The sequence below is a fragment of the Acomys russatus genome, chromosome 17, assembly GCF_903995435.1.
Source record: "Acomys russatus chromosome 17, mAcoRus1.1, whole genome shotgun sequence".
Classification (NCBI taxonomy): domain Eukaryota; kingdom Metazoa; phylum Chordata; class Mammalia; order Rodentia; family Muridae; genus Acomys; species Acomys russatus.
The window spans coordinates 19,642,638-19,668,877 of NC_067153.1; the positions used below are offsets into that span (position 1 = coordinate 19,642,638).

General features: G+C 47.1%; 1 protein-coding gene and 1 pseudogene across 1 annotated transcript in view; both read left to right on the forward strand.

The window, feature by feature from the left end:
- Positions 1-26,240, forward strand: part of Asap1 (ArfGAP with SH3 domain, ankyrin repeat and PH domain 1) — a 302,667-nt gene that overhangs the window by 41,248 nt on the left and 235,179 nt on the right.
- Positions 5,517-6,539, forward strand: LOC127201200 (glyceraldehyde-3-phosphate dehydrogenase-like; annotated as a pseudogene).

Consider the following 26,240-nt stretch of genomic DNA (forward strand, 5'->3'; position numbering starts at 1 on the left):
CACACACACAAACACGAAAAAATACAGATAGTGTTTGGGGTCTCTTTTCTAAAAGTTTAGACACGGATAGTGAAGAGGTGTCACAGTAATCCATGAGGCTCTCAGGCTTTTCTCTTGTTTCTCTGCTGCGTAGCTTTCCATTTCCAAGGCTCTCTTACTCTCCCAGGCTGGCCTCTTTGTTCCTGGCCATCACGTTTACCAGAGAGAAACAAACACACAGCAGCAGCAACAACAAAAACCAAGAAGAAAGGCAGCATAGACGATGCTTCTACATGTATCTTGTTAGCCAAACTTTACTCCTCTGGCTACATACACTTAGTGGGGGGAAAAAAGCCTTAGTTAAAAATATAATCTTTATTCAGTGAGAATATGCTTATCATCCAGCTGGCAGCGTAGAAGAAGGGAGTCGAGACTGCAGGGCCCATCTTCTTTGGGCATGCTACTATTTACTGAACCAATGTTGAGAAGATACACTCTGTAGCCAGACCGTTGGAGTTCTAATTGCTGGACCCAAGTCAGGTAGCCTTGAAAAACTACTGACCTCTCTGAGCCTACGGGTTTTCATCCATGAAAACCTATTCCATGCAGCTCTAGAAGGTGTTCTTGTGAGCAGTGGATGAGCATGAGCAGAGGCAAAGCCTTCGCCTGTTGTCTGGTGCACCATAGACACTGCATCAGCTTGCCCCCTGCCTGCTGTTCATAGTCTACGGTAATGCTTGATGAGTCCGCCATTGCTTCCTCCGCCATCTATGCCTGTCTTCTCCTGCCTCTCCTACCCTTACCATGGCTATGTTGTTGCTGCTGCTGCTGCAGTGGTGGCTGCTGCTGCTGCTGCTGCTTCTCCCATTCCCCCATCCTCTCCTACTCTTGCAACTTCCCTGAGTGCTTACTCCTCCCTCGATGCCCTCCATTTCCTGATGCAGTGTTCCATCCAATTCCCTGTACTCAGTGACACGACCTGCCCTGCCTTTGAATCTCAGTGCATAGTAACCACTTCCCTCCATTCTGAAGATGTGAGAGAGAGAGAGAGAGAGAGAGAGAGAGAGAGGGAGGGAGAGAGGGAGAGAGAGAGAATGTGTGTGTGTGTGTGTGTGTGTGTGTGTGTGTGTGTGTGTGTGTGTGTGTGTGACTGGAAGGGAGGAGATGTGGTGGGCATCTGAGATTCTGCTGATCTGTTTCCTGATGTGGTCTCTGGCTTCTTTGTATGTAAAATACCGGAGTGTAAAATTCCACTTAAGATAGAGGGTTCTGCATGTTTATCTTATACTTCAGAAAAACATGTCCCTTAGGAGTAGAAAGATGTCTTCGTTTGTGCAGTGTGTGCTGTGCAAACATGAGGGTTTGAGTAGAAGCCAGGCAAGAAAGCAAAGAGTAGAGTGGTGGCACATATCTGTCACCTCAGTGTTCATGGAGTCAGCGACAGAAATGGCCCCGAGTATGCTGGCCAGCCTACCTATATTATTGAGTTCCAGGTCTGGTGAGAGACCCTGCCTCAAAAATTAAGGTGGAGAGCCATCGATGATGACTCCCAATGTGAACCTCTGGCTTCCGTACAGATGCACACACACATGCGCACACACACATACGAACACATACACACATGAGCATGCACGTGAACACATACACACATGAACACACACACACACACACACACACACACACACACACACACACTTGCGCCTTAGCTGGCAAGTGGTAGAACATGAGTGGTGTCTCACCCAGCTGATTGCAAAGCCTGCACTCTAGACTCTCATCTGAAGGCGTGAATTTCTTTCACTCACTTCCGTCACATCAGGCTTCCATGAAGGGTCAATACCTGCTGCGCATCATGTCGGTGCTAGGGACTGGGATGCAGGGCACATGGAGATGAAGCAGCCTGTCTTGTGGAACTCTTATCTGGAACAGGTGAACTCCATAGAGCCATCAGAGTACCGTCCCCATGGGATGCTCTGGGGCCACAGGGTGGGTCTGGCAAGCCAGCCTAACCCCTTCATGGAGTGTTCGATGGGGAAAAGTTCCCACATGAGTGGCTAGTCCAGCCACGTGGCCCACATTCAGCCATGGAAAGCAATGCTCTCTACCCCTGCCAACATGAACTAAGAAGGGCTCAGCTTTTCTTGTCTGTCACTGTCACTGTGGTAGTTTTGCCTGGCACTCCAAGTAGCAGGCCACACTGGAGCTATGAATGCAGCATAGGAAAAGGAAAGACTAGGAGTGGAGACTGCTTAAATTAGTCAAGACAGTGCAGATGAATGAATGATTATGTAAGATCATACTCCATAGCAATGCAGGTGTCATGCCTGGAAACGTGCGCTGGGAAAGAAATAAGAGCCATTTCTTTTTGACACCATGATGACCCCCAGGAAGGCAGGACAGCACCCCCCAAGCCCCCACCCCCGGCAGCTGGGTCAGATTCAGAAACCAGCTGGCATTGTTCCTAGGGTTTTTCTTCATACATACAAATGACCTAACTTGAGCCTGCAACCCTCCTAAGCCAAACCCTGGGAAAATCTTCTGCCTTCCAAATGTCAAGGCAGACTCTGTCATTGCCATGCTGCCGGCTGTTAGCCCAAATTGAATTTCTCTGCACCCAGCTGACGTCCCTTCTTGGCCACAGGGCAGGGGTCAGGAATGTGTGCTGCACATGCACAGGAAACGTGTCCCAGAAGCCAAACACAAGGCTAACCTCTCAACTCTGCATTTCTCACATAGCAGAAAAGGGTCAGGATGCCTGAGGGGTCTGGATGGGAAAGAAAAAGAAATGCATGATAGAAAAACAGTTTTTAAGTTCTACTGCTAAAGGCCTTTGGATACAACTGAAGTGGCCTAAAATTCCTGGGGCCACTTTCCAGCTTTGGCAGTTCTTCAGTTGGAGTGTTCCCGTCAAACTAAGAGTAGAGAAAATATGGTCGCGTTCCCTCCATCCCTCCCTCCCTCCCTCCCTCCCCCCCTCCCTCCCTTCCTTCCCTCCTTTTCCTTTGAGAAAGTCAGGAGAAGCTGCAGCATGCTGGGTCCTGTGAAGAGGCTTGGGATATGTGAGAAGTGCTGAGGGCCAAGCCTCTGTGAGCATCCTCCGGCTTCGGTAGTCGTTTTTAAAGCAATATTCATTCTAGAGATGCCCACGTTGTCTTTTTTTTTTTTTTTTTAAGTTTATTTTTTAAATTAACATTTTTGTTAATTTATATAATGGTAGGTTTCATCATGACATTTTCACATACTCTACTTCTGCCCCACCCCATTCTTCCTCATCTTTCCTCACAATGGTCCCCTTTCTCCTACAGCAAAGCCCCCCTTCTGCTTCTGTACGTGTGTGTGTGTGTGTGTGTGTGTGTGTGTGTGTGTGAGAGAGAGAGAGAGGGGGGGGGAGAGAGGGTGTGTGAATGTGTGTATATGCATATGCGTGTGTGCATGTTTATGTGCATGTGTGTGTATATGTAGTATGTGTGTGTATGAGTGTGTAGGTGAATGTGTGTATATGTATGTGTGTGTGTGTGTAGTATGTGTGTGTGTGTGCGTGTGTGTGTAAAATACAGCGAGTCTTATTTTCTCAAGGGAGTTAGTAACAAAGACTTAGTTCTATCGCTTAATTTTTGTTTTTGTCTTGATTTTTCCCAGTGCTGAGGATGGACCCCAGGACCTTACACATACCAGGCAAGAACTGTATCACTGAGCTACCTCCTAGCTCCCTTTTGAAAGTACTACAAGAGCTGGAGAGGTGGCTCAGCAGTTAACAGCACTGGCTGCTCTTCCAAAGGACCTGGGTTCAATATCCAGCACCCATATAGATAGCTCACAACTGTCGACAACTCCAATTCCAGAGCACCAAACACCCTCACACAGGCATACATGCAGGCGAAACAGCAAATGCACATAAAAAATAAATTTAAAAGGTACTATCTCGAAAGAAAGAAAGAAAGAAAGAAAGAAAGAAAGAAAGAAATGGGAAAAAAAAGAAATATTTCATTTTTCTCACCTACTCACTGAACACAGCACTTTCTGAGACCCACTATGAAAGAGAGTGTATTAGTTACTTCCTTGTTGGTGTGACAAAATTCCTGATAAGAGCAGCTAGAGGAAAAGTGAGTTTGTTCTGGCTCACAGTTCAAGGGCACACTATCCCTCACTATGGGGAAGACAGCAGGGGTGCAAGGCTATGGGTACATCGCATCTGCAGTTAGGAAGCAGAGAGATGGACTCCGGTGCTCGGCTCACCTTCTTTTCTTTCAGTCCAGGACTTGAGCCCACAGCATGGTTCTGAAGCCCGCAGTCAGGGGAGGCTGCTCCGCTCCACTTAACCCAATCTGAAAACTTTCATAGACACTCCATGAAGTTTGTCCCCTGCTGATTTTAAATCATAGTTAAGTTGGCTGTCAAAATTGACCACTGCAAAACGTTTTTTTTAGAAGCACAGAGAGCTACCTCTCGCAAGAACGTCGGAGGCAACACCATTTCAAATGGGAAGCAGTTATAAACCAGACGACAGGCTGGCCTACAGGGGGCGATGAGTTTCAGTGATGAAACACAAATGGAGCAGAAACAGTGACAAATGATGTAGCAGTAACAAGATGATGGTCGGGCTGCAGAGCTGGCTCAGTGGTTAAGAGCATTCATTATCTGCTCTTCCAGAGGTCCTGAGTTCAATTCCCAGCAACCACAGTGGTGGCTCACATGCAGGGTACATGCAGATAGAACACTCATATACATAAAATAAATTAATTCATTAAAAACGAAGAAAATGATGGTCACGTTAAAGCCCTGGGGATAATGATGATGGGATGTGACTTAGTTCCTTTGCTTCTCAGGTTCCTCCTCTATCAGATGGGGACAGGACAAGAGCAGTCAGCCCTGCCCTCATCCAGAGGGCTGCTCTCAGAATTAGATGAAAACCAGCCTATGAAGGGCAGGCCCAGCCCCTTGCTTGTATTAAGTGCTCACTAAATGCCAGCGGTTACTACTGCTATCCCTTCTGAACCATGGCACACTATTCATAGGAAATGGTTGGAATTAGTCATACAGGTGAACGCCATATCCTTTCCCTACTCGATGTCCTCTTCAAAGGGGCTTCCTTTTTGCCACTCCAGAAATGTTACCGAGCTCTGTAAAGCCAGGCGGAAGATGAGACAGGAAGCAGAACTCAAAATAGTATGGATTGGAATGGTTAGCTCAGGATCCCCCTTCACAGGGTTGGGAAAACACAGATACCCTTGACCTGGCTTTCATACATACCAGCAGAAAGATCCCCCACCAGGTAAAGCCTTCCTGAGGAGGGGGTCTTGGTGGCCAGCTAAATTGAGTACCACCGGGGAAGACCATAAGAGGCAAAGGAGTAAAAAAAAAAAAAAATACAGGCTGGGTTTATGACAACAACTCTGTGTCTCATCTTGGCATTGCCATTGCCTTCCTCCGGTCCCAGTACCTACCCAAGGTATGCTAAGACAGGTATGGGCTCTCTGCTCCTCCCTGTTCCAGAGACAGCCGCATCTTCTTGTGTAGTGCCAGCCTCATCCCTTGACACGATGGTGAAGGTTGGAGTAAACAGATTTGGCTATATTGGGCGCCTGGTTACCAGGGCTTGGTTCATTATCTGGCAAAGTGGGGATTGTTGCCATCAATGACCCCTTCATTGACCTCCACTACACGGTCTACATGTTCCAGTATGACTCAACCCATGGCAAGTTCTGCGGCACAGTCAAGGCTGAGAACAGGAAGCTTGTCATCAACGGGAAGGCCATCACCATCTTCCAGGAGCGAGATCCCGCTAACATCAAATGGGTTGCCGAGTATGTTGTGGAGTCTACTGGTGTCTTCACCACCGTGGAGAAGGCCCGGGGCCCAGTTGAAGGGTGGGGCCAAAAGGGTTATCATCTCTGCCCTCCTGCCGATGCTCCCATGTTTGGGATGGGTGTAAACCATGAGAAATATGACATCTCATTCAAAATTGTCAGCAATGTTTCCTGCACCATCAACCAGTTAGCACCCCCCCACCCCCCACCCCTGTGCCAAGGTCATCCTTGTCAACTTTGGCGTTGTGGAAGGACTCGTGACCACAGGCCATGCCATCACTGCTACCCAGAAGACTATGGATGGCCCCTCTGGAAAGCTGTGGCGTGATGGCCATGGGACTGCCCAGAACATCATCCCTGCATCCACTGGTGCTGTCAAGTCTGTGGACAAGGTCATTCCAGAGCTGACCAGGATGCTCACTGGCATGGCCTTCCGTGTTCCTACCCCTAGTGTGTCCATCATGGATCTGACATGCTGACTGGAGAAACCTGCCAAGTATGATGACTTCAAAAAGGTGGTAAAGCAGGCATCTGAGGGCCCACAAAAGGGCATCCTGGGCTACACTGAGGACCAGGTTGTGTCCTGAGACTTTTAACAGTGACTCCCACTCTTCCACCTTTGATGCTGGGACTGACATTGCTCTCAGTGACAACTTTGTAAAGCTCATCTCCTGGTATGACAGTGAATATGGCTACAGCAACAGGGTGGTGGACCTCATGGCCTACATGGCCTCCAAGGAGTAAGAAGCCCTGGACTACCCACCCAGCAAGGACACAAGAGCAAGAGAGAGGCCCTTGGCTGATGAGGAGTCCCTGTTCCAACTCAGCCCCTGACACTGAGCATCTCCTCTCACAGTTTCCATGCTAGACCCGCAGAATAATGAAAGGGGCCCAGGGATCCCTACTTTCTTGAACACCATCAATAAAGTTCACTGCACCTACAAAATAAATTAATTAATTAATTAAAAAAAAAAAAAGGTATGGAACCAAAACTCTTTCACATCTCAAAGCTGTGACAGGGATGTATTTCCTTTGGCTGGTACTAGTCAATGCTTTTAAAAACAATTTTATTAAAATATTTAAATTGTGGTAAATTATACATAACAAAGCTTTCAAGGATGTAACGAGTACAGACACACTGCTGTGAAACCATCACCACTCCCCATTTCCAGAGTGCTCATAGCTTGCAAAACTGAATTTCTGGGCCTGGGGTGTGGTTTAGTGGGAAGCACTTTCTTGGCGAGTGTAAGGCCCTGGGTTTGGTGGCGCAACTGCAAAACAGTCAAATGCAAGCAGGCAGGCAAACCCTTCCGGCCTCTGCAGCACCGTAGCCATTGTATACTAGCTCCACGTTCCCTTTCCCCCCAGCCTTTGGCAACCTTCCTAGCTTGCTTTCTGTCCGTGCATCTGTGCATCCAAGGTCCCAATATTTGCTCTCTTGTGACCAATAATTTCACCTTAAACAGTGTCTTCAACACTCATCAGTGTGGCAGCATGGTCAGAGTTCTAAGGCTGAATAGCATTCCTCTGTGTGTGTGTGTGTGTGTGTGTGTGTGTGTGTGTGTGTGTGTGTGTGTGTGTGTTATATTTTCTTTATCCATCATTCACTCATTCGTGGACAGTGGCTTGTTTGCACCCATTATGAGTAATTTTGTTGTGAACTGGAATGCACAAATATCTGTTGGAGTCTCTGCTTCCAATTCTTTTGGGTGTATGCACAGGAGGGGAATTGCAGGGTTGTATGGTAATTCTATGCTAATTGTCTTGAGGAGCCACTGTTGTGCTTTCCACAGCAGCCACACCAATTACATTTCCACCAGCGTAGGCAGGGGTTCCTGGTTTTCCTAGACGTTGCCATTGCTTATAATTTTTGTTTTCATGATAGTAGCGATTGTCATAGGTTTGGAGGCTTTCAGCCAGAGCAAAGCTCGGCCAGCTTCCCGTTCCTCTTATGTTGTCTAGACCAATTAAGTAATTCTGGGCATTTATTTAAGCCCTAGGCATGGAGAATAACAGACCTAAGTAATTGTTGTACGCTTCTGGCCTTTAAGACACCCAGGGTGTGTAGGGGGAAATAAATATGCAAATAGGTCATTTCAAGCCAATATAATAAGGGTGATAATATATCCTAGCGGGCTAATAATTTATATACCCTTATGCCTTGAATGCAGATTTTTTTTTAAAATGGCAGCAAATGCTGACTGAGTTTTTGTGCCTTGGCATGAAGCATGTGAAGTCCTTAATTTATACTGACTTAAGATTCCCAGAATGCTAGGGCTGGAAGGAACCTCACAGCACTTCCTATGATAATAGACATGTTTGTGTGTTGCATGTGCTGACCATGTGTCCTCATGATGTATCTAGTGGGTGGAGAAACTGTGTTTTTAGTGTCTGATTAATTTTAATGAATTTATGTATAAATTCAGATGAACCGTACTTGTGGCCGCTGTGTTGGACTCTACAGTAAACAGACCCATCATCTGTGTCTTCTCAGATGTGAGTGTACTTCCAATCACCTGGGAGCTGGTCTCAGTGTGGCTTCCCTGTGCCTTCCCTCTAGCGTGTCTGGTCTCTTAAGTTTGTGGGGGAGCCAGCAGTCTGCATTTAAGCACCGCTTGTGATTCTGAAGCAAAGGAGAAGTGCCTCCTAGTCTCAGATTTCTCAATGTTTCTATCTTCTTGTGAAATGCAAAGTAAGAGTCGCTTATCCCACCAGCTGTAGTTATACATTGCATAGCAATGCTCTGAGCGATCACCAGATATGGAGTAGTGGTCCTTTAAGAGCAGGACACTTACTGTTGTCACATGGGGTCACTGTGCTCTGCATGCGTTGGTGGCGGTGCTGCAAGCAGAGCCAATGCACCACCAGTCATGACACACGTCCTGCTAGATGGCAGTAATGAAGATTGCACTACGTGTTTACGTATTTACTATACTTTTTACTGTTATTTTAGAGTATCCTACTATTAATTAAAACATTCAGTCGTCAGAAAAGTCTTAAGGGTTTTGCCTGCAGCAGGCTCGTACATCTCATGTTTACTGTGCCTCTCGGCTGCTTCCAGAGGCCATTTCGTTCCTGACTCAGGCCATCTGGGCTTGTGTGAGTGTGATGTTTGCACAGGAGCAAAACGGCCTTATGACACCCTTCATAGCCATCCCTGTCAGACACCTCGGTTATTAATATAAAAGCAATGGTTACCTGTGGGGAGACAAGGGGAAGCACAATTAGTGCATTAGTCAGCCAGTTTCTTTACACAGGCCCTTCACCAGACATCCTGCCATCAAAGGTGGATGGGGATTGCACAGCAATAATTAGGAGCATCCAGTGTCCGACCTGGTTGTGAATGCTGGGTCCACCTGAGCCCTTACTCTGTGGTCGTTGGCACCTTTTCTAATCTCTAAAGTGCGTGTAGCACTGTTCCCTCACCTAAGACAATAACGTGTAAAGTAGGTACTTGGTATTTGGCATAAGCATAGAAGAACAAAAACACAATAGTTGGAAACCCTGTATACTTTAACATGAGCTAAGCATTGCTCTCTCTCTTATAAGTATTTGCTCTTGATTAACTATCAACCAGACAGCAACCTTGTGAAGAGACAGAGTTGTGTTTGCATACGCTGAAGTCCTTGGAGGCCTGGAAAACTTCTTAAGGATATAGTCCTGCCACAAGGCAGAAGTAGAACTCAGTTGGCAGGCAGTTGGCCCTGGAGCCTGCCGTTCTCACTGTATCCTAGGTTCTAAGGAAAGCTCCCCGGAAGGTGAGCCTCATGCCATCTGTGGCTGTCCCCTGGCTCAAGTCCAGCTATTGCAATTTCTCGAGTCAGCTCAGCTTCTAAGAAGCACGTGCCCCAACTGCCCACTCTCTCCCTCTGAGAGCATTTGTGCATGAGTCTCCACAGGCCGCGCACCTAGACGGCCTCTGGTAACTGTGCCTTCCTTCTCAGCGCACCTTGTTCTAACCAATCCTGGCGTGCTTTTCAAGCTGTCCGTAGCCTGGTGACCTCCACATTACATCTCCCAGTTCCAGACTTGCTAGGCCAGGTGCCGCCCTAGCCCTCAACAGGCCCCTCAAACTTGATGTAGGTTGAGCAATTCCATCCCAAACATCTCCAAACTAAACTACTTCAAAATCAGAAACCCTTTGAGCCTCAAACATGATGCCACAAGTGGAAAATTCCACACCATGGGACTTTATTTCATGCAGGTATTAAGAAGGACTTGAAATTACCTTCTGGCTGTGTTTATGAAGCGTTGATTAAACATAAATGAATTTCGTGTTTGGACTTGAGTCTATCCCCAAGAAACTTCCTTATGTATATGCAAATATCAAAATCAAGAGAAATTTGCAAGCTCAAACACATCTGGCCCCGAGCATTTCAGATAAGGACTACTCAGATGTCAGGTCCACCACCTCGGCTGGCTCTTCCTATTTCCAGAAGACACTGAACTGTGCTGTGTCGCATGCTGTGTCAGTGGCTGCAGCACCTTCTGCCCATTGTCCAGAGACTTACCCTGCCCCTTGCTGCCTGGTCCTCCACCCCAATCCTGCCTCTAATCATACTCACCGGCCGTCTCTGTGTTTCTCACATGCGCTGTCCTGTGTGGATTCTGCTTCAGGCTGGTTCTCTGCTTTACAGGGCCCTTTCTCTTTTTTTCCTGACGCTGGGCTCCTGGCATTCAGATCCCCACGTCTTAGCTGAAGTCAATTCCCTCAGACAGCTCTTTACCTACTCTATAACCTGTCTTCTCCATGGCTGCTCTCTCTCCCCCATTTCCCAGTGTGTGTGTGCGTGTGCGTGTGCATGTGTGTGTGTGTGTGTGTGTGTGTGTGTGTGTGTGTGTGTGTGTGTATAGGCCAGAGGTCAGTATCTGCAGTCTTCTTCCATCACTTTCCACCTTCTTCTTTGAGACAGGGTCTGTCATTGAACCTTGAGCTCACACATTTCGTTAGCCTGGCTGGCCGGTGAGAGCTAGAGAGGCTTTTGTCTTCCCTACCCCCGCCCCTTGGCGCTAGCAGGTGTGCACACCGCTTTTGATGTGAGTACCAAGGATCCGAACTCAGGTGTTTGTACTTGTACAGCAAGCTTTTTGCCAGCTTGCACATATCCTCAGATCCCTCCCTGCCGTTTTCCCCTAGCATCCTGCATTCCCTTTGGGTGTGTGTGATACCCCCAGCACATGACACACCCATCGTGGTTCTTTACAGCACTGGACATGTAGGATAGACACATCTGATTAATGCACATTTGCTGACCCCTGCTCAGGCAAACATGAACATAAAGTGCCAGATCTAGGCCCGTTCTTTGTAGACTCCATCACAGGTGAGACAGTACTCATGTGTATAGCCATGTGATGGGCAATTAGATGGGACCTGGTTTGTTTCAATGGACCTTGGTCTCTGTTTTCACAGTTGTCCTTGCTGGTCATCCAAAGTATTAGGACTTACTAAGACACCTCAAGGGAAGCAGCAGGTCAGAGCTAGCCAGTCCATAATTAAAGCTGATTAATGTAGTGTGCAGTTTGAGTAGAAAATTTTGTTTGTTTACAAAGCAAAACAAAAGTGTTCCATGTCCTCCTGAAGCGTTCTTTGGTGCCCATAAACAGGTACATAGGTTCTCCTAAAAATTAATAACTCAAGTAGTGACTTCACTCTCCCACTCAAAATGTGCTTGCCAAGCTGAAATGAAGAGTGACTGTTTTGGCCAAGCCACAGAACTTTTGAAAAGGGAGGTTTAAGGTTTACAAAGGAGCTGCAGACAGGTCATTAGCACGGCTGGCTGCAGCAAGCTGGGCCACAGCTCAGTGTTTCTCCTTCTCATTAGCAGTAAGATAATTAACCGTTAGGCTCTGAAACTGCAGCTCCTGGCTGAGGTGAGCTGGCTTTGAGTTGTGCTAGAAACTTCCAGACAGTGGGAATGGAGTGTTCTTCAGGGCACTGGTGTCTGCCAGGCTCCAGACACAGATCTTAGCCTGGCTTTCCCAAGAGTGTCGGCAAAGTTGCTGTCTGAATTCCCACAAGTCCCACGCGGTTCTTAGGATGGGGCGACTAAGTTGAGGTGAACAGAGCTCCAGACTTAACTGTGACTGAGCATGTTGCCTGTGTGTCTCAGCACTTTTAGTTTTGGAGGACAGAAACCCAGCTGCATTGCTTTGCTTTTCTCCTTAATACAACAAAATATCTGACAAACGCTCTGCAAGGAAGGAAGTGTTCATTTTCGTCTCATGGTATGGAAGTCGTCGTGGCAAGAATATGAGGCACCTGGTAACACTGTGTCCATGGGCAGGAAACAGAGAGAGGTGAATTCTAGCGCTCAGGGTGCTTTCTTCTTTTTGTTCAGTCTGAGACCCCAGCCCACAGGGTAGTACCACTCATACCCAGGGCCGGACTTCCTTCCTCTGTTAAGTCTCTGGAAATCTTATAGCATGTCCTCAGGTTTATCTGCTGTTTGTTACCAAATCCAGTTGATTAACAGTCACAGCATCTCAGGTCAGCTTAAGCAATTTAGTTAGTCACGTAAGAGTCTAGGGTAAAACTTAGCCCAGCAACCATTAGTTTCTGAAGTTTCCTCTCACTCCTTTTTGTCTGTTTCACCAACAAGTTTCTTCCCCCTTCGTGTCTATGTTAGTTGCTTTTGTGTCACTGTGCCCTGGTAGAAATGGCTTAGTTTATGGTTTCTGGAGTTTAAGTTGACCATGGCTGGCATGATGTGCTGGGATAGCTTAATCTATGGTGGGCACAGCATGTACCCATAGTGGTGGACCAGTAGCAGAGAGGGAGACAAGAAATGGCGATGGGGCAGGCCTAACCTTCAGTGTACTTCCAGAAACACTTGCCTTATCATGACCAGGCTAACCGTCCCAGAAGATAGAGAGCTTTGCTTTCCAGAAGTTCTCTTTCACAGTCTCTGACTTGGTTTCCTCAATTTGGGTTACATGCCCAGCCTTGTGTCAATTACTGCGGACCAGATGATGGAAGATTCTGACAGGACAGGCCCATGTCACCTGACCATTCTCAGAGTTGGGGGTAAGGTTGAAGGTCAGTCTCAGAGGAGCCACAGGGAGGGATGGCTTCCCCACGAGAATTTGGAATACCTGAGAATGTAAGTGATAATTTGGTGGCCTTTTCTAATCATCTGCACTGGCTCCCATATAGCGAGATGGAGAGCTGTTGCATTTATGTATAAGCTTTAAAGCACTATATCTGGGCAGATATTTGTCTATTCTAACCTTCTATGCTATTCTGGCTGCTTCCCAGCCACACACCCTGAGTTACTTGCCATATTGTTCCTTCCTGGGTGGCTTCTGCTCTATCGGGTCATTGCTCATGGCCAGCTCCTTGTGGCTACATCCTTTCTCATCCTCTTCTTCCTTCTCCCACTACCTGAGACTCCCTTACTGGATCTCAAGTCCAGCCTTCCTATCTCCTCTGCCCAGTCACTGGCTGTTTTGTGTCTTTATTAACCACTGAGAGATAATTGAGGAGCAATGTTTACACAACACTGATCAATGATGACAGTGTCCACGTCTGTACTGCAACCAGACCTTGGAGCACAGAATTCAGCATCTGAATACACAAAGCCAACCCCCAACATGAGAAGACCAAGTCCTGGGTGCTAGCCAGGTAAAAGCACAGCTGTTAGAGGTTAATCAGCTTGTGTTCAGGAGCCTCTGCTCTGCTTGGCCCTTTGGGTAGCATCAGGCACACATCCATCAGCTGAGGACAGCCCTGTTCCCCTCTGCAACCACTCCAGGCTTACCTGTAGATGTGGTCAGAGGCTATGGGTATTACCCATTCCTACCAGTCTGTTCCACTGATCGCATGGGACCAAAGACAGAACTTGGACCTACTGTTTACCACCAGTCTCCTCTGAAATGTGGCTCGCGGTCTCTGCCCCTTCATTTCTGGTGCCTGTTGGTGAGAGTGGACAGGTGTCTGGTATGACAAGCTGCAGATCCAAGGGGCAGGAAGCATGTGGGAACAGAGCCAGCAGTGAGCCCTAAGGAAGCCTGTCCTGTGTCCTTTTGTAAACCCTCTGCTCCACTCTCTGCCCTGCCTGTGCCTATCTATTCTTTAGCCAGAGCAGAGTTTTCTTGGTTTATTAAATTTTATCCATTCCATTCCATCTTCTTGGATATAGACATTTAGCAAGAACAGCCAGAGGCTGTGCCTTTTGTTTTGTATGGCCCCATCAAGCCTCGTGGCAAATTCCCACAGTACGTATGAATGTATGCCTCCATCTTGCTTTTACCACTCACCCTCAGTCACCGTCTCATTACATTATGACCTCTGGAAGGGTAGGGATCATCTGCCTTGCTTATTGCTCTGCATAGGTTCTAGCCAGTGCTGGGACTGGCACTTGGTCATTACATTTAATGAACGGATGCTTAGGCCATAGGGACTCATTCACAGATGCATGACCTGCCCAGGTATCCCCAGATAAGAGGTACTGCCCTTCTCCATTACTCACACCTGACTTCCTGCGTTCTCCTTCTTCTCCTCTGCTGAGAACTGTGGGTCTCTTGAGCTGGAAGATAAGAATTATAACACATGACAAATACTTGTCTACAGCAGGCCATAAATTCCATAGCGTGCTGATAACTTTGATACTATATCTGAACAGTTGCCATCGCTGCTTGCTTAGAGCAGGATGGCCTCATGCAGAGCGTGAAAGCAACTGGTGTTTGTCTTCATCAGAGAGGCCCCTCCCCGCTGTTGACTTGAGGTTACTCCATCTTGAGGTGTCCTCCATGTCTGTCTGGTCAGAGGCTGTCACCCCTGAACTGCTGTAATCTTCAGTGACTGTAAGCAAAGGATGACATGTTGACTAGTCACACCAGAGGACTCTGCCTTCCCTGACTCAGGAGAGTTCATGTTCATGTCACAAAGGGCAGCCTTTACTCTGAGCCATGTGCCGGAAGAGTAGCTATGTCTGGAGAGTAGCCAGGAAATCTGTGGGTTTGCCTGTGGTACCTAACTTCTGATGGGCTTTGGGAGAGTCCTTTCACCTCATAGGGCAATGAGTGATGGTGTTCTCCTGTAGCCATTGGATGTCTCTCAGGAGGATGCTGGCTTCAGATCCTCCTGGATGCAGGGATACCGCTGGAGTCATTGGATCCTGGAACCTCCTTTGGTGCTGGTACCTACATGCCTATCTGGAAGATTCTCTAGCCCTTCCATGCTGTGACCTTGAACATGCTGCTGTCCCGTGGGCTCTGATTTATTCACTGGAGAGTAGTAATAAAGCCCACACATGGCTGCAAATCAACTACCTCATGTGTGGCTAGCACACTGTAGGTAGGTCCTTCGTGCTCTGCGCTGTGTTCTGGCAGCTCCGTTCTCAGCCATGTTGGTTCCTCATGTTGGCTCCTGCTGGATTGGTGCTCCCAGCTTCCTGACCTCTAGGGTGGCACCAAGAATGTCTTTTTCTCATAGAAGGTGTGGGATAGAGATGAGTCTCAGGCTCAACTGGCTATGAACATCTGCTATCTGCTTCCGGTGTCTGTGAGAGGAGAGGTCTGAGGAGTGAGCAACCTGCTTACTAGGTTAGGAAAGAAATGGATCAAGGAGAAGATTGAATGTTCACTGCTGTTTCCATATAGAAGAATAAATAAGGAGCCTCGAGAGCCCTCTTGTGGGGCGTGGGGATTAGTGTATAGGGGAGGCAGTTGATATGAGTTTGACCATGTTCTTCTCTGCCTCTGGGCCTTTGCACATGTGCTTCCCTCTCCTGCCCAGCATACATTCCTACATCCTCCAACACTTGGCTCTTCTGTGAAGTTCTCTCTCGCTAAAGCAGCCCGCATCCTCTCCCCTCCAGCCCCATTTCCTTGGTGTTACTGCTTTTTCATTCTTTTTTTTTTTTTTTTTTTTTTTTTTTTTTTTTTTGCTTTCTTTGTTTTTCCTTTTTTAAAATATATTTTATTCATTTATTCATATTACATCTCAACTGTTATCCCATCCCTTGTATCCTCCCATTCCTCTCTCCCTCCCATTTTCCCTTTATGAACTCTGGTGCCCCATATTTGACCACATCCCCTGGATGGGGAGGCCTCGTGGCACTCAGAGGAAGGATAGCAGGCTACCAAGAAGAGACTTGATACCCTATGAGCATATACAGGGGGAAGAGGTCCCCCTCAGTCACAGTCATAGGGGAGGGGAGTAAGCGCTTTTTCATTCTTGAACATGCCTCCAGTGGGTGACAGCACCGTGCAGCAGAATACCGATGAGACTCTGTCATAGCGCTGGTGTCAGAATAGGTTTGATCAGTGCTCTTTGCCACATTCTCTGTGGGTGGTTCCTTGTTTATTCATTTATTTAGCAAATATTTACAAAACGCCTGCTATTTTGCCAGGCATTGCTGTAGAAGTGGGAGATTCAGTGCCCAGCAAGAAAGATAAGGGGGAAAAAAATCAATAAAGAACATTAAAGAACAAGATGAATTTTGATGGTATGGAACTTATGGAAATAAGCCAGGCAGAGATAGAGTGAAGAATCTGAGGAGGGCAGAGCGTGGGCGGGAAGGAGGGACCAGGTGGAGTCAGACCTGAAGGATAGTGGGGTCAGTTGGCAGAGATCTGTGGGCAGGGTATTCTGGGGTGGCGTGTGTAAACACCCTAGGTGTGTGTGTGTGTGATCCAGAAGTGACAAAAACCAGGGCTATGATGTCACAAAAGTCAAAGGCCTGGAAAGTGAGGTCAGGGCTTTACCATGTGTGTGGCTTAGGTTTTATTCTCAGTGCTCTTGAGTCTCCTTCAATGGTACTCTAACACTGTCACCCCATGCCACAGGTCCCTGTTAAGAACTTGAAGCGTGGTTTGTCCAACTTGAGATGTAAGTATTGATATATATTAGTTTCCAAGAGTTCACATGATGAAACAGATGCAGGCATGTGGACATGATACTACTTTGCTCTATTTGGTTAGATGTGACCTATATTAGAAATAATATTGTCTGGGTTTTTTTGTTTGTTTGTTTGTTTGTTTTTTGTTTTTTTGTTTTTGTTTTTGTTTTTCGAGACAGGGTCTCTCTGTGTAGCCCTGGCTGTCCTGGACTCACTTTGTAGACCAGGGTGGCCTTGAACTCACAGCGATCGCCTGCCTCTGCCTCCCAAGTGCTGAGATTAAAAGCGTGCGCCACCACTGTCCGGCAGAAATAATATTGTCTGTTTCTTTTTCTCCTATGGCTGCTGTGGTTTAAAATACATCCCTGACATAGCCTGACTTGCATCATTGCTCGCAGCACAGTTCTGGGGTTCTGCCCCGAGTTGCTGTTTTTACTTGCTTGGTTACAGCTACCTAGTGACTGGCCCGTACTCCTCTTTGAGACCTGGTACTTCATCTAATGGGTGGAGTCCTTGGGTACCAAGTGCTTTAACTTGGATCACCTGGGCCCACATAGCTCCTTGTACCCAAGGCTTCCCATAGCTACTCTCCCCAAGGTGTCTTTTTGGTGAGGACAGGCTGCTCATGGTCCAGGTCAGGGCTACGAGGAGTTAACTCCCCAGGGGCAGTCCTTAGTCAGCTAGGGAATAGACTGGGAGAGTCAGCATTCCAGCCTCCTTGTCCTTGGAGGCCCTACTCTGAGGTGTGCTTCGTAGCATCCTCCAAGGCCTCCAGTGGGGTGAGTCCTGGTCACCATCTCTGTATGCTGCTCTTTAATACATCCATGACTGGTTTCCTTCCCCTGTTGTCTTCCTGGGATCAATTCCCAAATATGACCTTATGCTCAAGAGCCTTGTCTTAGGCTGTTTCTTGGTGGACCCAGTCTTACACTTGTGTCCAGCAAATAGATGCTCAGTAGAGGAGAAGAGGCGCCACCTCTCCATTGTGTTACTGTGCACAGGCTGGCTGTCCATGCTTAGGGGGTGGGGGTGGAGTGAGCATAACAACAGATTCCTTCACTAGTCTTCTTTGGTCTTGGAACTTCTGAGCCCAAAGACAAGGAGGAGGGACAATGAGTATGCCAGCTTTGGGGTGTGCCATCTCTCTTGTATGCACACCCAGGAGGACAGTTGAGTCAGATGTTGAGTCAGTAAGGCAGAGGCACTCAGGAGAGCATAGTCTTCTTGGAATAGCCAAGTCATGGGGCTCAGGGAATGTCTCTCAGCAGGAATAGGGCAGGCAGTGTTTTCCAAATATAATGAAGTAGAATTTTTATGAGTGCCAAGCCTTTATTTTTTTATGACACCCTATCTAACTCCCAATATTTGAAGTGTTCTGTTTGTTTGTTGTTTTTATACCAGGTAGTTCTTCAGTTTTCTAAGGTACATTGATTCTCTCTTCACCGCCCCTCTTTCTCTGTGATTGTGTGTGTGTGTATGTGGGTGTATATATGTGTCTGTGTGACTCTGTGTGTTAAAGATTTGTTTATTTTATATAGCTGTGTTATGCTGGGAAATTTTATGTCAACTTGACACAAGCTAGAGTTACCAGCAAGGAGGGAGCCTCAGCTGAGAAAATGGCTCCATAAAATTGGGCTGTAAACAAATCTGTAGGGCATTTTCTTAATTAGTGATTGAGGGGAAAGACCCAACCCATTATAGACGGACCATCCCTGGGCTGGTGGTTCTAGGTTGTATAAGAAAAGCAGGCTGAACATGCCAGTGAGCAACACCCCTTAGTGGTCTCTGCATCAGCTCCTGCCTCTAGGTTTCAGCCCTGCTTGAGTTCCTGTCCGACTTCCTTCAGTGATGGACTACACTGTGGAAGTGTAAGCCAAATAAACCCTTTCTTCCCCAAGTTTTGGTCATGATGTTTCATCCCAGAGATAGAAACCTTAACTAAGACAAGTGCTTTGCCTACATGTATGTGTATATGAACTATGTGTGTGCCTGCTGCATGCAGAAATAAGAAGAGGGCATTGGATTCCCTGGCACTGGTGTTACAGATGGTTTTCAGCTACTTTGTGAGTACTGGGAACCAAACATGAGTCTCCTGCCACGATGTTCTGCCCAAACACACAGGGCCATGTGACCATGGATGGCTTGACATCTCTGAAACCGTAAGCTTAAATAAATCTTTTTTGCCTTAGGTTGTGTCTGTCAGGAATTTCAGTCCCATCAGTGCAAATGTGACAAGTACAAGCAAGGTGGACTAGGTCCCTGGCTACTGCAGATTAGGGCCTCTTGCAGCCCCCTTTCTTCTCAGAGCTCCTGGAGAACAACCTGAAGACATTTGCTCTCCTAGTGATTCACCTTATCAATCCATGAAAGTCACTTATCCATCAGAATTCAGAGGGTTGTAGGATATCTAAGACAGGAATCAGGGACATAGCCATTATTATTGATGTTGGGTGAGAACTCATGGAAAGACCTGTGCCTGGTGAGTTGTCTGGGCCATGCCATCTTGTATGATGACATGGGTGTTGGAAGGATGGAGAAAAGCAGGGAGGTGACAGATGTTGGTGTGCACAACTGCTGGTGTGAATCTGCTCATCAACAAATGTGCAGAGCATGCCCGTTGTACTCGTGTCGTGCCCTGGTCAGAGCCAGGCCGAACCATCTCAGCATCAAACTTCTTTGTGCCCACTCCCAACTTTAGTGCTCCCCTGGCTTTTAAAACAAAGATGTACTTCTTTGCAGTAACATTCAAGGTATTCTGCAGATGCTGTTGCTTGACTTATGGCTTCTCCTCATCCTTCGTCCTTGGCCGTTTGCTGTCCTCACACTCACTTGCCTGTATTACCTCATACTGATGTGCAGTCCACTGGGTACTTGATCCCAATGTGCATATGTACGCATAGCTAATAGTATGCAGTGTGACCCTCTGCGCATATGTACACTGTGAACTAGCCCATACTTAGGTACTTTGTTCTGAGGGCAGCTTGGCATTGTCTGCGCTGTGCAGTCCTAGGTTCTAGTGCCCTCTGCTATTGCTGTCCTTTTCTCTGTGTCCCATGTACCTAGTTTTCCTGGCACTCCAGTGACTTGACACACATGTGCAGGGCACCCTCTCTGAAGGAACTGCATAGTTAATGGGAAGTTTCCGGCTCCGTGTCTCCCAGCACTGATAAAGGCCTCACCTCGATGCCAGATGCCCTGTGTGCATTTTCTCTTTATTCCTTGCATGACTATGGAGGCACTCCTATAACCTTGCTTCTCAGAGGCACAGAGTGAAACTTAAAGAGGTTAACGAAGATAAGAAGTCCCGATACCAGATGCACACCTCCGGCAGTCAGACGCCAGTGTGCTTAGCTTGCTGAGAAGCAATATTGTCTTTTTATTGTTCCACATTATACCCTAATTGTCTGTTTATGGGGCTGCCTCCCTGTATCAGTCAGGGTCCCAGCAGGAAACAGATGGCACATTCAGAATAGGAATGATGGAGAAGAATTGGCTCCAGGGTGGGGGGCAGGAGGCAGGGAAGCTGTAAGGGTGAGTGGGGACATCCCTGGCCCCTGTGGAGGTCTCAAGAGGAAGGAGGTACCTCTGAAAATGGGACCTAGAGAGGTGGTGTGGGGAGGGCCCTCAAACAGCACCCACAGGGCTGGATCCTGCAGAGGACAGGAAGGCAACCCTTCTGGAATGTTCTTACTTTAGTCATGTGTGTGAACCCAAGCGAAAGCTGAGGAGCCAGAGGCCTGGAAGGGTAGAGAGGGCCTGGCGGGTACCTGCTCTGTCTCATTGGCTGCTGAGGAGCCCTGGCTTTTCCCTTAGCTCTTACATCTGTTGCACGTGTTGTGCTGAGACCAACAGGCAGGAGGGACTTGCTGGGGAAGAAATGGAAAGGGGGCCAGCGTTAGTAAATAGGCAGTCTACAGGGTCTGCTTGTTGCTCACACACTGGCATGCTCACAGGAAGTCTTACTGTGGATGTTTGTGCCTGTCTCCCCAGGTGGCACTCACAGGGACGATACTCATAGAATCCCAAATCTCAGCCTGTTCTAGTCTTTTCAGTAGCACTCAGAAAAGTTTTATAAACCATGTGCTCCATTTCAGTTTGAATGTGAATGTGGAAACAAGGCTTCCTCCTCCTCCTCCTCCTCCTCCTCCTCCTCCTCCTCCTCCTCCTCCTTCTCCTCCTCCTCCTCTCCTTCCTTCTCCTCCTTCTCTTTTAATTTAAGAAGCAAGTAGGTAGATGCCATGCTGGGCTTACGCAGTCTACAAGAAACAGCCACAATTTCTGACTCCATTGAGCCTCATTCAGCAGCCGTTTTGCCTGAATTCCGTAGATAAAGGCTGGGAAACCAGCTGTAGTCCAGAGTCCACGTGGGCTGTCCTGTGCGGGCCTGGGTGATGCCCTCAGGGGACCCCGCCTTTCCCAGCCCAGCCCAGCTGTGTGGACTTGTCTCCAGTCTCCAGGGTAATGTTTATTATATCTGTGATCCCACGTTTGCTGGCTAAAGGACTGGAAAGAAATGGAATTCCTACTGGGTGATAATTCCTTTTTCAAAAACTTCAGGCATGAAATTGGGTGTGGTGGTCCATACCTGCTAGATGGGGAAGAAATATGTATCTTCCCACCTATTCTACGCAAATGGCTTGTGGCTTCACTGATACTTTTAAGGACAAAAACACTATAGCCTTTCTGTACTTAAGTTTTCTCATCTGTTGACTGGGGAACCATGTTATAGCACTTACTGGATGACTTAAGACTGAAAGGAACTTTAATGGAGGGGAAGCTCTAAGAAGTCCTGGGAGTAATGGGAGTGCACTTTCTTTTCCTCTGATTTATGCCAGTAGTAGGACCACTTGCCTGTGGGTTATTTACTTATTTAATTCGTCTCTCTCTGTCTCTCTCTCTCTCTCTCTCTCTCTCTCTCTCTCTCTCTCTCTCTCTGTCTCTCTCTCTGTGTCTCTGTCTGTCTGTTTGTCTGTCTGTCTGTCTCTCTCTCTCTCTTTCTCTCTGTGTCTCTCTCTGTCTGTCTCTCTTTCTCTGAGTGTGTGTGTGTGTGTGTGTGTCTGAGTACAGAGGTTATAGGACAACTTTTTGGAGTTGACTCACTCTCTCTACAGTAGATTACAAAAATGGAACTCTGGCCAGCAACCTTGATGAGATTTCTTACCCTGACCCTATCTATATTTGTTCAGCATCTCTAAAATCCTTCCGGTAAAGACTGACTTACTTCCCACTTTCCTACCCCATTCTCTCTTTGACTCTCCCTCCCTGTGAAGGTTTGAATGAGAATGAGAATTTGAGTGAAAATGGCCCCCCATAAGCTCATACATTTGAATACTTGGTCCCTCAATGGTAGAACTATTTGGGAAGGGTTAGGAGGTGTGACCTTGTTGGAGCAGGTGCTGCTTTCCACTCATCTTTCTCCTTCTCTGCCAGCATTTTCCTCCTCCTTCATCTGCTCTTCCACTCATGGCCACAGTCAGGCCATGAGATCTCTCTTCTCAGCCAACTCTCCAGGGTCCTCGTTTATGGTCTCCACCTGCAGCAACCAGTAGATGAGAGAGAGAGAGAGAGAGAGAGAGAGAGAGAGAGAGAGAGAGAGAGAGAGAGAAGGAGAGAGAAAGAGAAAAGAAGAAGAGGAGGAGGAGGAGAGAAGAGAAGAGAATACATATCAATAACCATAAAGCATGCTTGACATTACCTGAGGCCCTTTGAGACCAGTATATGGAACAGTTAGAAAATGAGGAAGCAAATATGAAGTTGAGAAAGGGACAAGGCAGCTGGCATGATTTGAGTTCTTATGCTAAGGTGTAGATATTGGAAGGGGGCTTTGACACTTCATGATAGATTCTCTTCCACATTTCAGCCTACAAAGCCCTGGCTTTGTAGATGGATGCCCTGAACAGTTGCACCACCGTCATTGGGGATTCATTTACTTGTAGCTATGAATATGTCAAAGATGCATGCAGCACTTTGAATTCCCGGGACTAGGAGGTCCCATGCCTAGGAGCACCATGGCAGGGGTAGGATTTTCAGACCTTGCTCCTCCTGGCTAGAATGCCTGCTTTGCTTCCCTGCCTTGAACCAAGCACTGAAGAGTGAGTGTCCCTAAGCATTCTGAGTGGAGCAAAAACCTGTCCTCATTAAATGCAACAGGTAGATCAACTTGTTGAAAAGTGATTATGCAAAGCAGCAGAGCACCTCTGGGCAGAAGCCTGGCCCTGGCTAAATGCCTTCTTGCATTCTGAAGAGGGAGCTGGCTATACACTGCAGGGATTTTGATTTGGCGCTTTCACTGCTCGTCCTGGGAAGATCTGGGTTTTGCACACTAAGAGTTCACTGTGCTGCCCAGATCAAGACCATCCCAAGTCTGAAGGGAGTCTTCGTCACCACCTCTGTGCTTTAGTTGCTCTATGGCTGAGGCAGAACTGAATTTGGTGCCAGAGATAGTTTCCAATGTGGATGCAACTGCTTGGTTGGTTGCTGGGTGAGGATGAATAGGCTTCCTCACCCCTCAAAACTGCTTCTCCTATCAGAGCTGAGCAGAAGGTGAAACGACAGACATTGGAAAGAGCCTTCTCTTGTCTTATGAACTAATCTGATTGATTTCCTTCCTGTTTTATTTTCTCTCAACTGAAGACTAGGCGGTAGTCGCTGGCCATGGTTGTAAATGGACATGTGTTAGAGTCTCGTCAACTTTGGCACAGGTCTAACCGTTCAAGATTCCAAGGTCCTGTAGTGTCTCAGGGTATGGGGCTATTTTCTGGCTAGAACACTTCTGTCTGATTTTAGAATCAAAGAAGATGCATTCTTATTCTGTGTCTGTCTGTCTGTCTGTCTGTCTGTTTGTCTCTGTCTGTCTCTCTGTCTCTGTTTTTCTCTGTGTGTCTCTGTCTCTCTCTGTGTGTGTCTCTCTCTGTCTCTATCTCAGTATTGGTATATTGGTATGGGGTTGTGGAGGCCACAGGTAAACCACAGGTGTCACACCTTAGATGTCCATTGGCCTGGGGTTTGCACTTCTAGCTAGGCTACGAGCAAGCAAGCCTCACAGAGCTTCTGGTCTATGCACATGCCATCATGCTGACTTTTTCACATGGGTTCTGGAACTTGAGCTTGGGTCCTCATACTTCGCATTCTTTTTATCAACTGAGCTATCTTCCTATCTCTATGAAGCTGCATATTCTTTTCCTAAGCCTTTACAAAATTGTGTGTGTGTGTGTGTGTGTGTGTGTGTGGTACTGCTGCTGTGAATCTCATCACACATACCTCTTGGTGTTGAGTGTGTGCCTAGGTGTCATTAGCCATATTTTAGCAATGTCTGAACGAAATTGAGCCTCGTGCTCAATGCTAGACAATCTCTCAATAGCCAGGATGAAATTATCCCATATCTATTTTATGTTAATTTTGGTTCTAAAAGACCTACATGTAGCACTGTACCCCAACCATCTCATCATAACTCACCCCCTTCTTTATAAATCACAAGGACTTGCCACTTTTTAAAAATGGGGTCATTGACTCCAGCACTTGATGAGTAGAATGAGCTGTCCTCATGAGCATGCCATGTATTCAGAATTTCTTTTTGTGGGTCAAGTATTAGCAAATCTCTAGTTTGTTGTCAATACTTTTTTTCTCCTTCAATGTAGCCCCTTCCCAGTATTAGTTCTATGTCCACTCTGACCAGTGGTATTGTTTACTTTGTTGCTGGAAAAAGAAATTGAAGGAAGGAAGGCAGGCAGGAAGGAAGGATGGATGGATGGATTAGTTTGCGTTCAGGTTTGAATCTGCAGTCCATTGTGACAAGGAGAGCGGATCCAACTATGTCTCCAGCTGACTGGCAAGCTAGCACCAGAGAACCTCCTGTCTCCATCTCTCCTGAGCTAGGGACTCCCATAGAACCTACAGTGAGGAGGCAGAGAGTGATGGATGCTGGTACTCTCAGCCCTTTCCTTTCGGTTCAGTCCAGGATAGCCCAAGGGCTAGTGTCATCCACAGTCAGGGTGGGTTTTTCCTCTCCTCTTTTAAGCCTCTATAGAAATGCATTCCCACACCCAGAGGGACATCTTTTTGGTGACTCCTAATCAGGTCATGGAGATCACCATCACATGGCAAGTAAGAGAAAATGAGAACTGAGGAGAACTGAGGGATGCACCTGTGATGACAGCCTAAGACTTTAGTCTTCTTGTTTTAAAGGAACCTTTTTTTTTTTTTTTTTTTAAACACAGGGTCTCTCTGTGTTAGCCTTGGCTGTCTTGGACTCGCTTTGTAGACCAGGTTGGTCTCGAACTCACAACGATCCACCTGCCTCTGCCTAACGAGTGCTGTCTTCTTGTTTTAAGCATGTGAACTTCATAGAAGCTCGTAGAGGTGATTTTCTTTCCAGTTTCTGCGTTTTAGAAAAGGAAACTGTGAGCCCACCCATGTGCACGGTCCTAAAAGCGAAGATTAAAAAAACAAAAATTCCCAAGATCTGGAGACAGGATGAATAAATTTGATCAGAATTCCTTCTCTCAGACATCTGCCAATAATCCCAGAGAAAAGCGGGACTTTAACCCAGGAAGCACTCACTTGGGTCACCAGCTCTTGTCATTGTAATATGCACAAAAGTAGATGGATCCCCTCAGGGGAGGGGATCTGTGTGCTCCCTTGCTTATGTCCTTGTGGGTTGAATCATAAAGAAAAAAAGACAAGCAAGGAGAAGCTGCTCCTGACCCACTAATACCCTATCAGCCTGCTGCTGGATCATAAATAGCACACGGGCTGTAAGTAAACAGCTCAACAAATAACAGAGGTGGGATCCTGTTTTAGCCCTGGGAAAAACTGCTGCTGTTTTTCTGGGATCTGACCTGATTGTACTGGAAAGGCAGGGACAGTGTTGATTTTGAGGTGTAGCGGCCTGTGAAGGCACTCATCTTACCTTGTTTGAAATCTGCCCTGCCTCCGCTAGTCCCTTAACCAGTGGTACAAAGGTCGTGTAAATACATTTGCTTCTTCAGAACCCAGCTCTGTGGGAGCTCATTGGCTCCTCGGAGGCTGGTTTTTCTAAAGCAAATCCTCAGATGGAATTTAAGTGCATACAAAATGTAATGTGTGTGCGTGCATGGTGGACGGAGACCAGCCATTTCAGCAAATCTGTAACATCACAAAATAGGCCTTGGTGAGTGTCTTCAAAATAACCCAGTAGAATCCCGAGGCCTCCGACATAAAAGTCTCAGCTGTAGAACACAAAATGATTCTGGTAGAACAGTTTCCATGTGACCCCTTCAGAGATGAGCTGTTTTCATTCATTCTTGGTTGGCTCAGCGCTTAGGCCTGGCTTATAAATTAAGACTGCATTTCAGCTATATGTAAAACAAAGTATCAGTAGTAATTAGGTGTACATCTACCCTACTCCCCACTCCATCCCGCCCTCTTGACCCCCCTCCACTCCTGCCAAGCCAGAGAAGTTTGGAGAGAATCCAAGACTAGGGAATATGGTTATCCTGTTGTCCTATGTCATGGAGATCCTGCAGCCTTGGCCCGTCAGGACTGACTGGCCCTTTCATGCCTCCCAACCATTCACAGATGATAGACATTTGGGGGTAGGTCAATTCAGAGGCCTGCATCTGGGCCTGTGAGGTAGCTG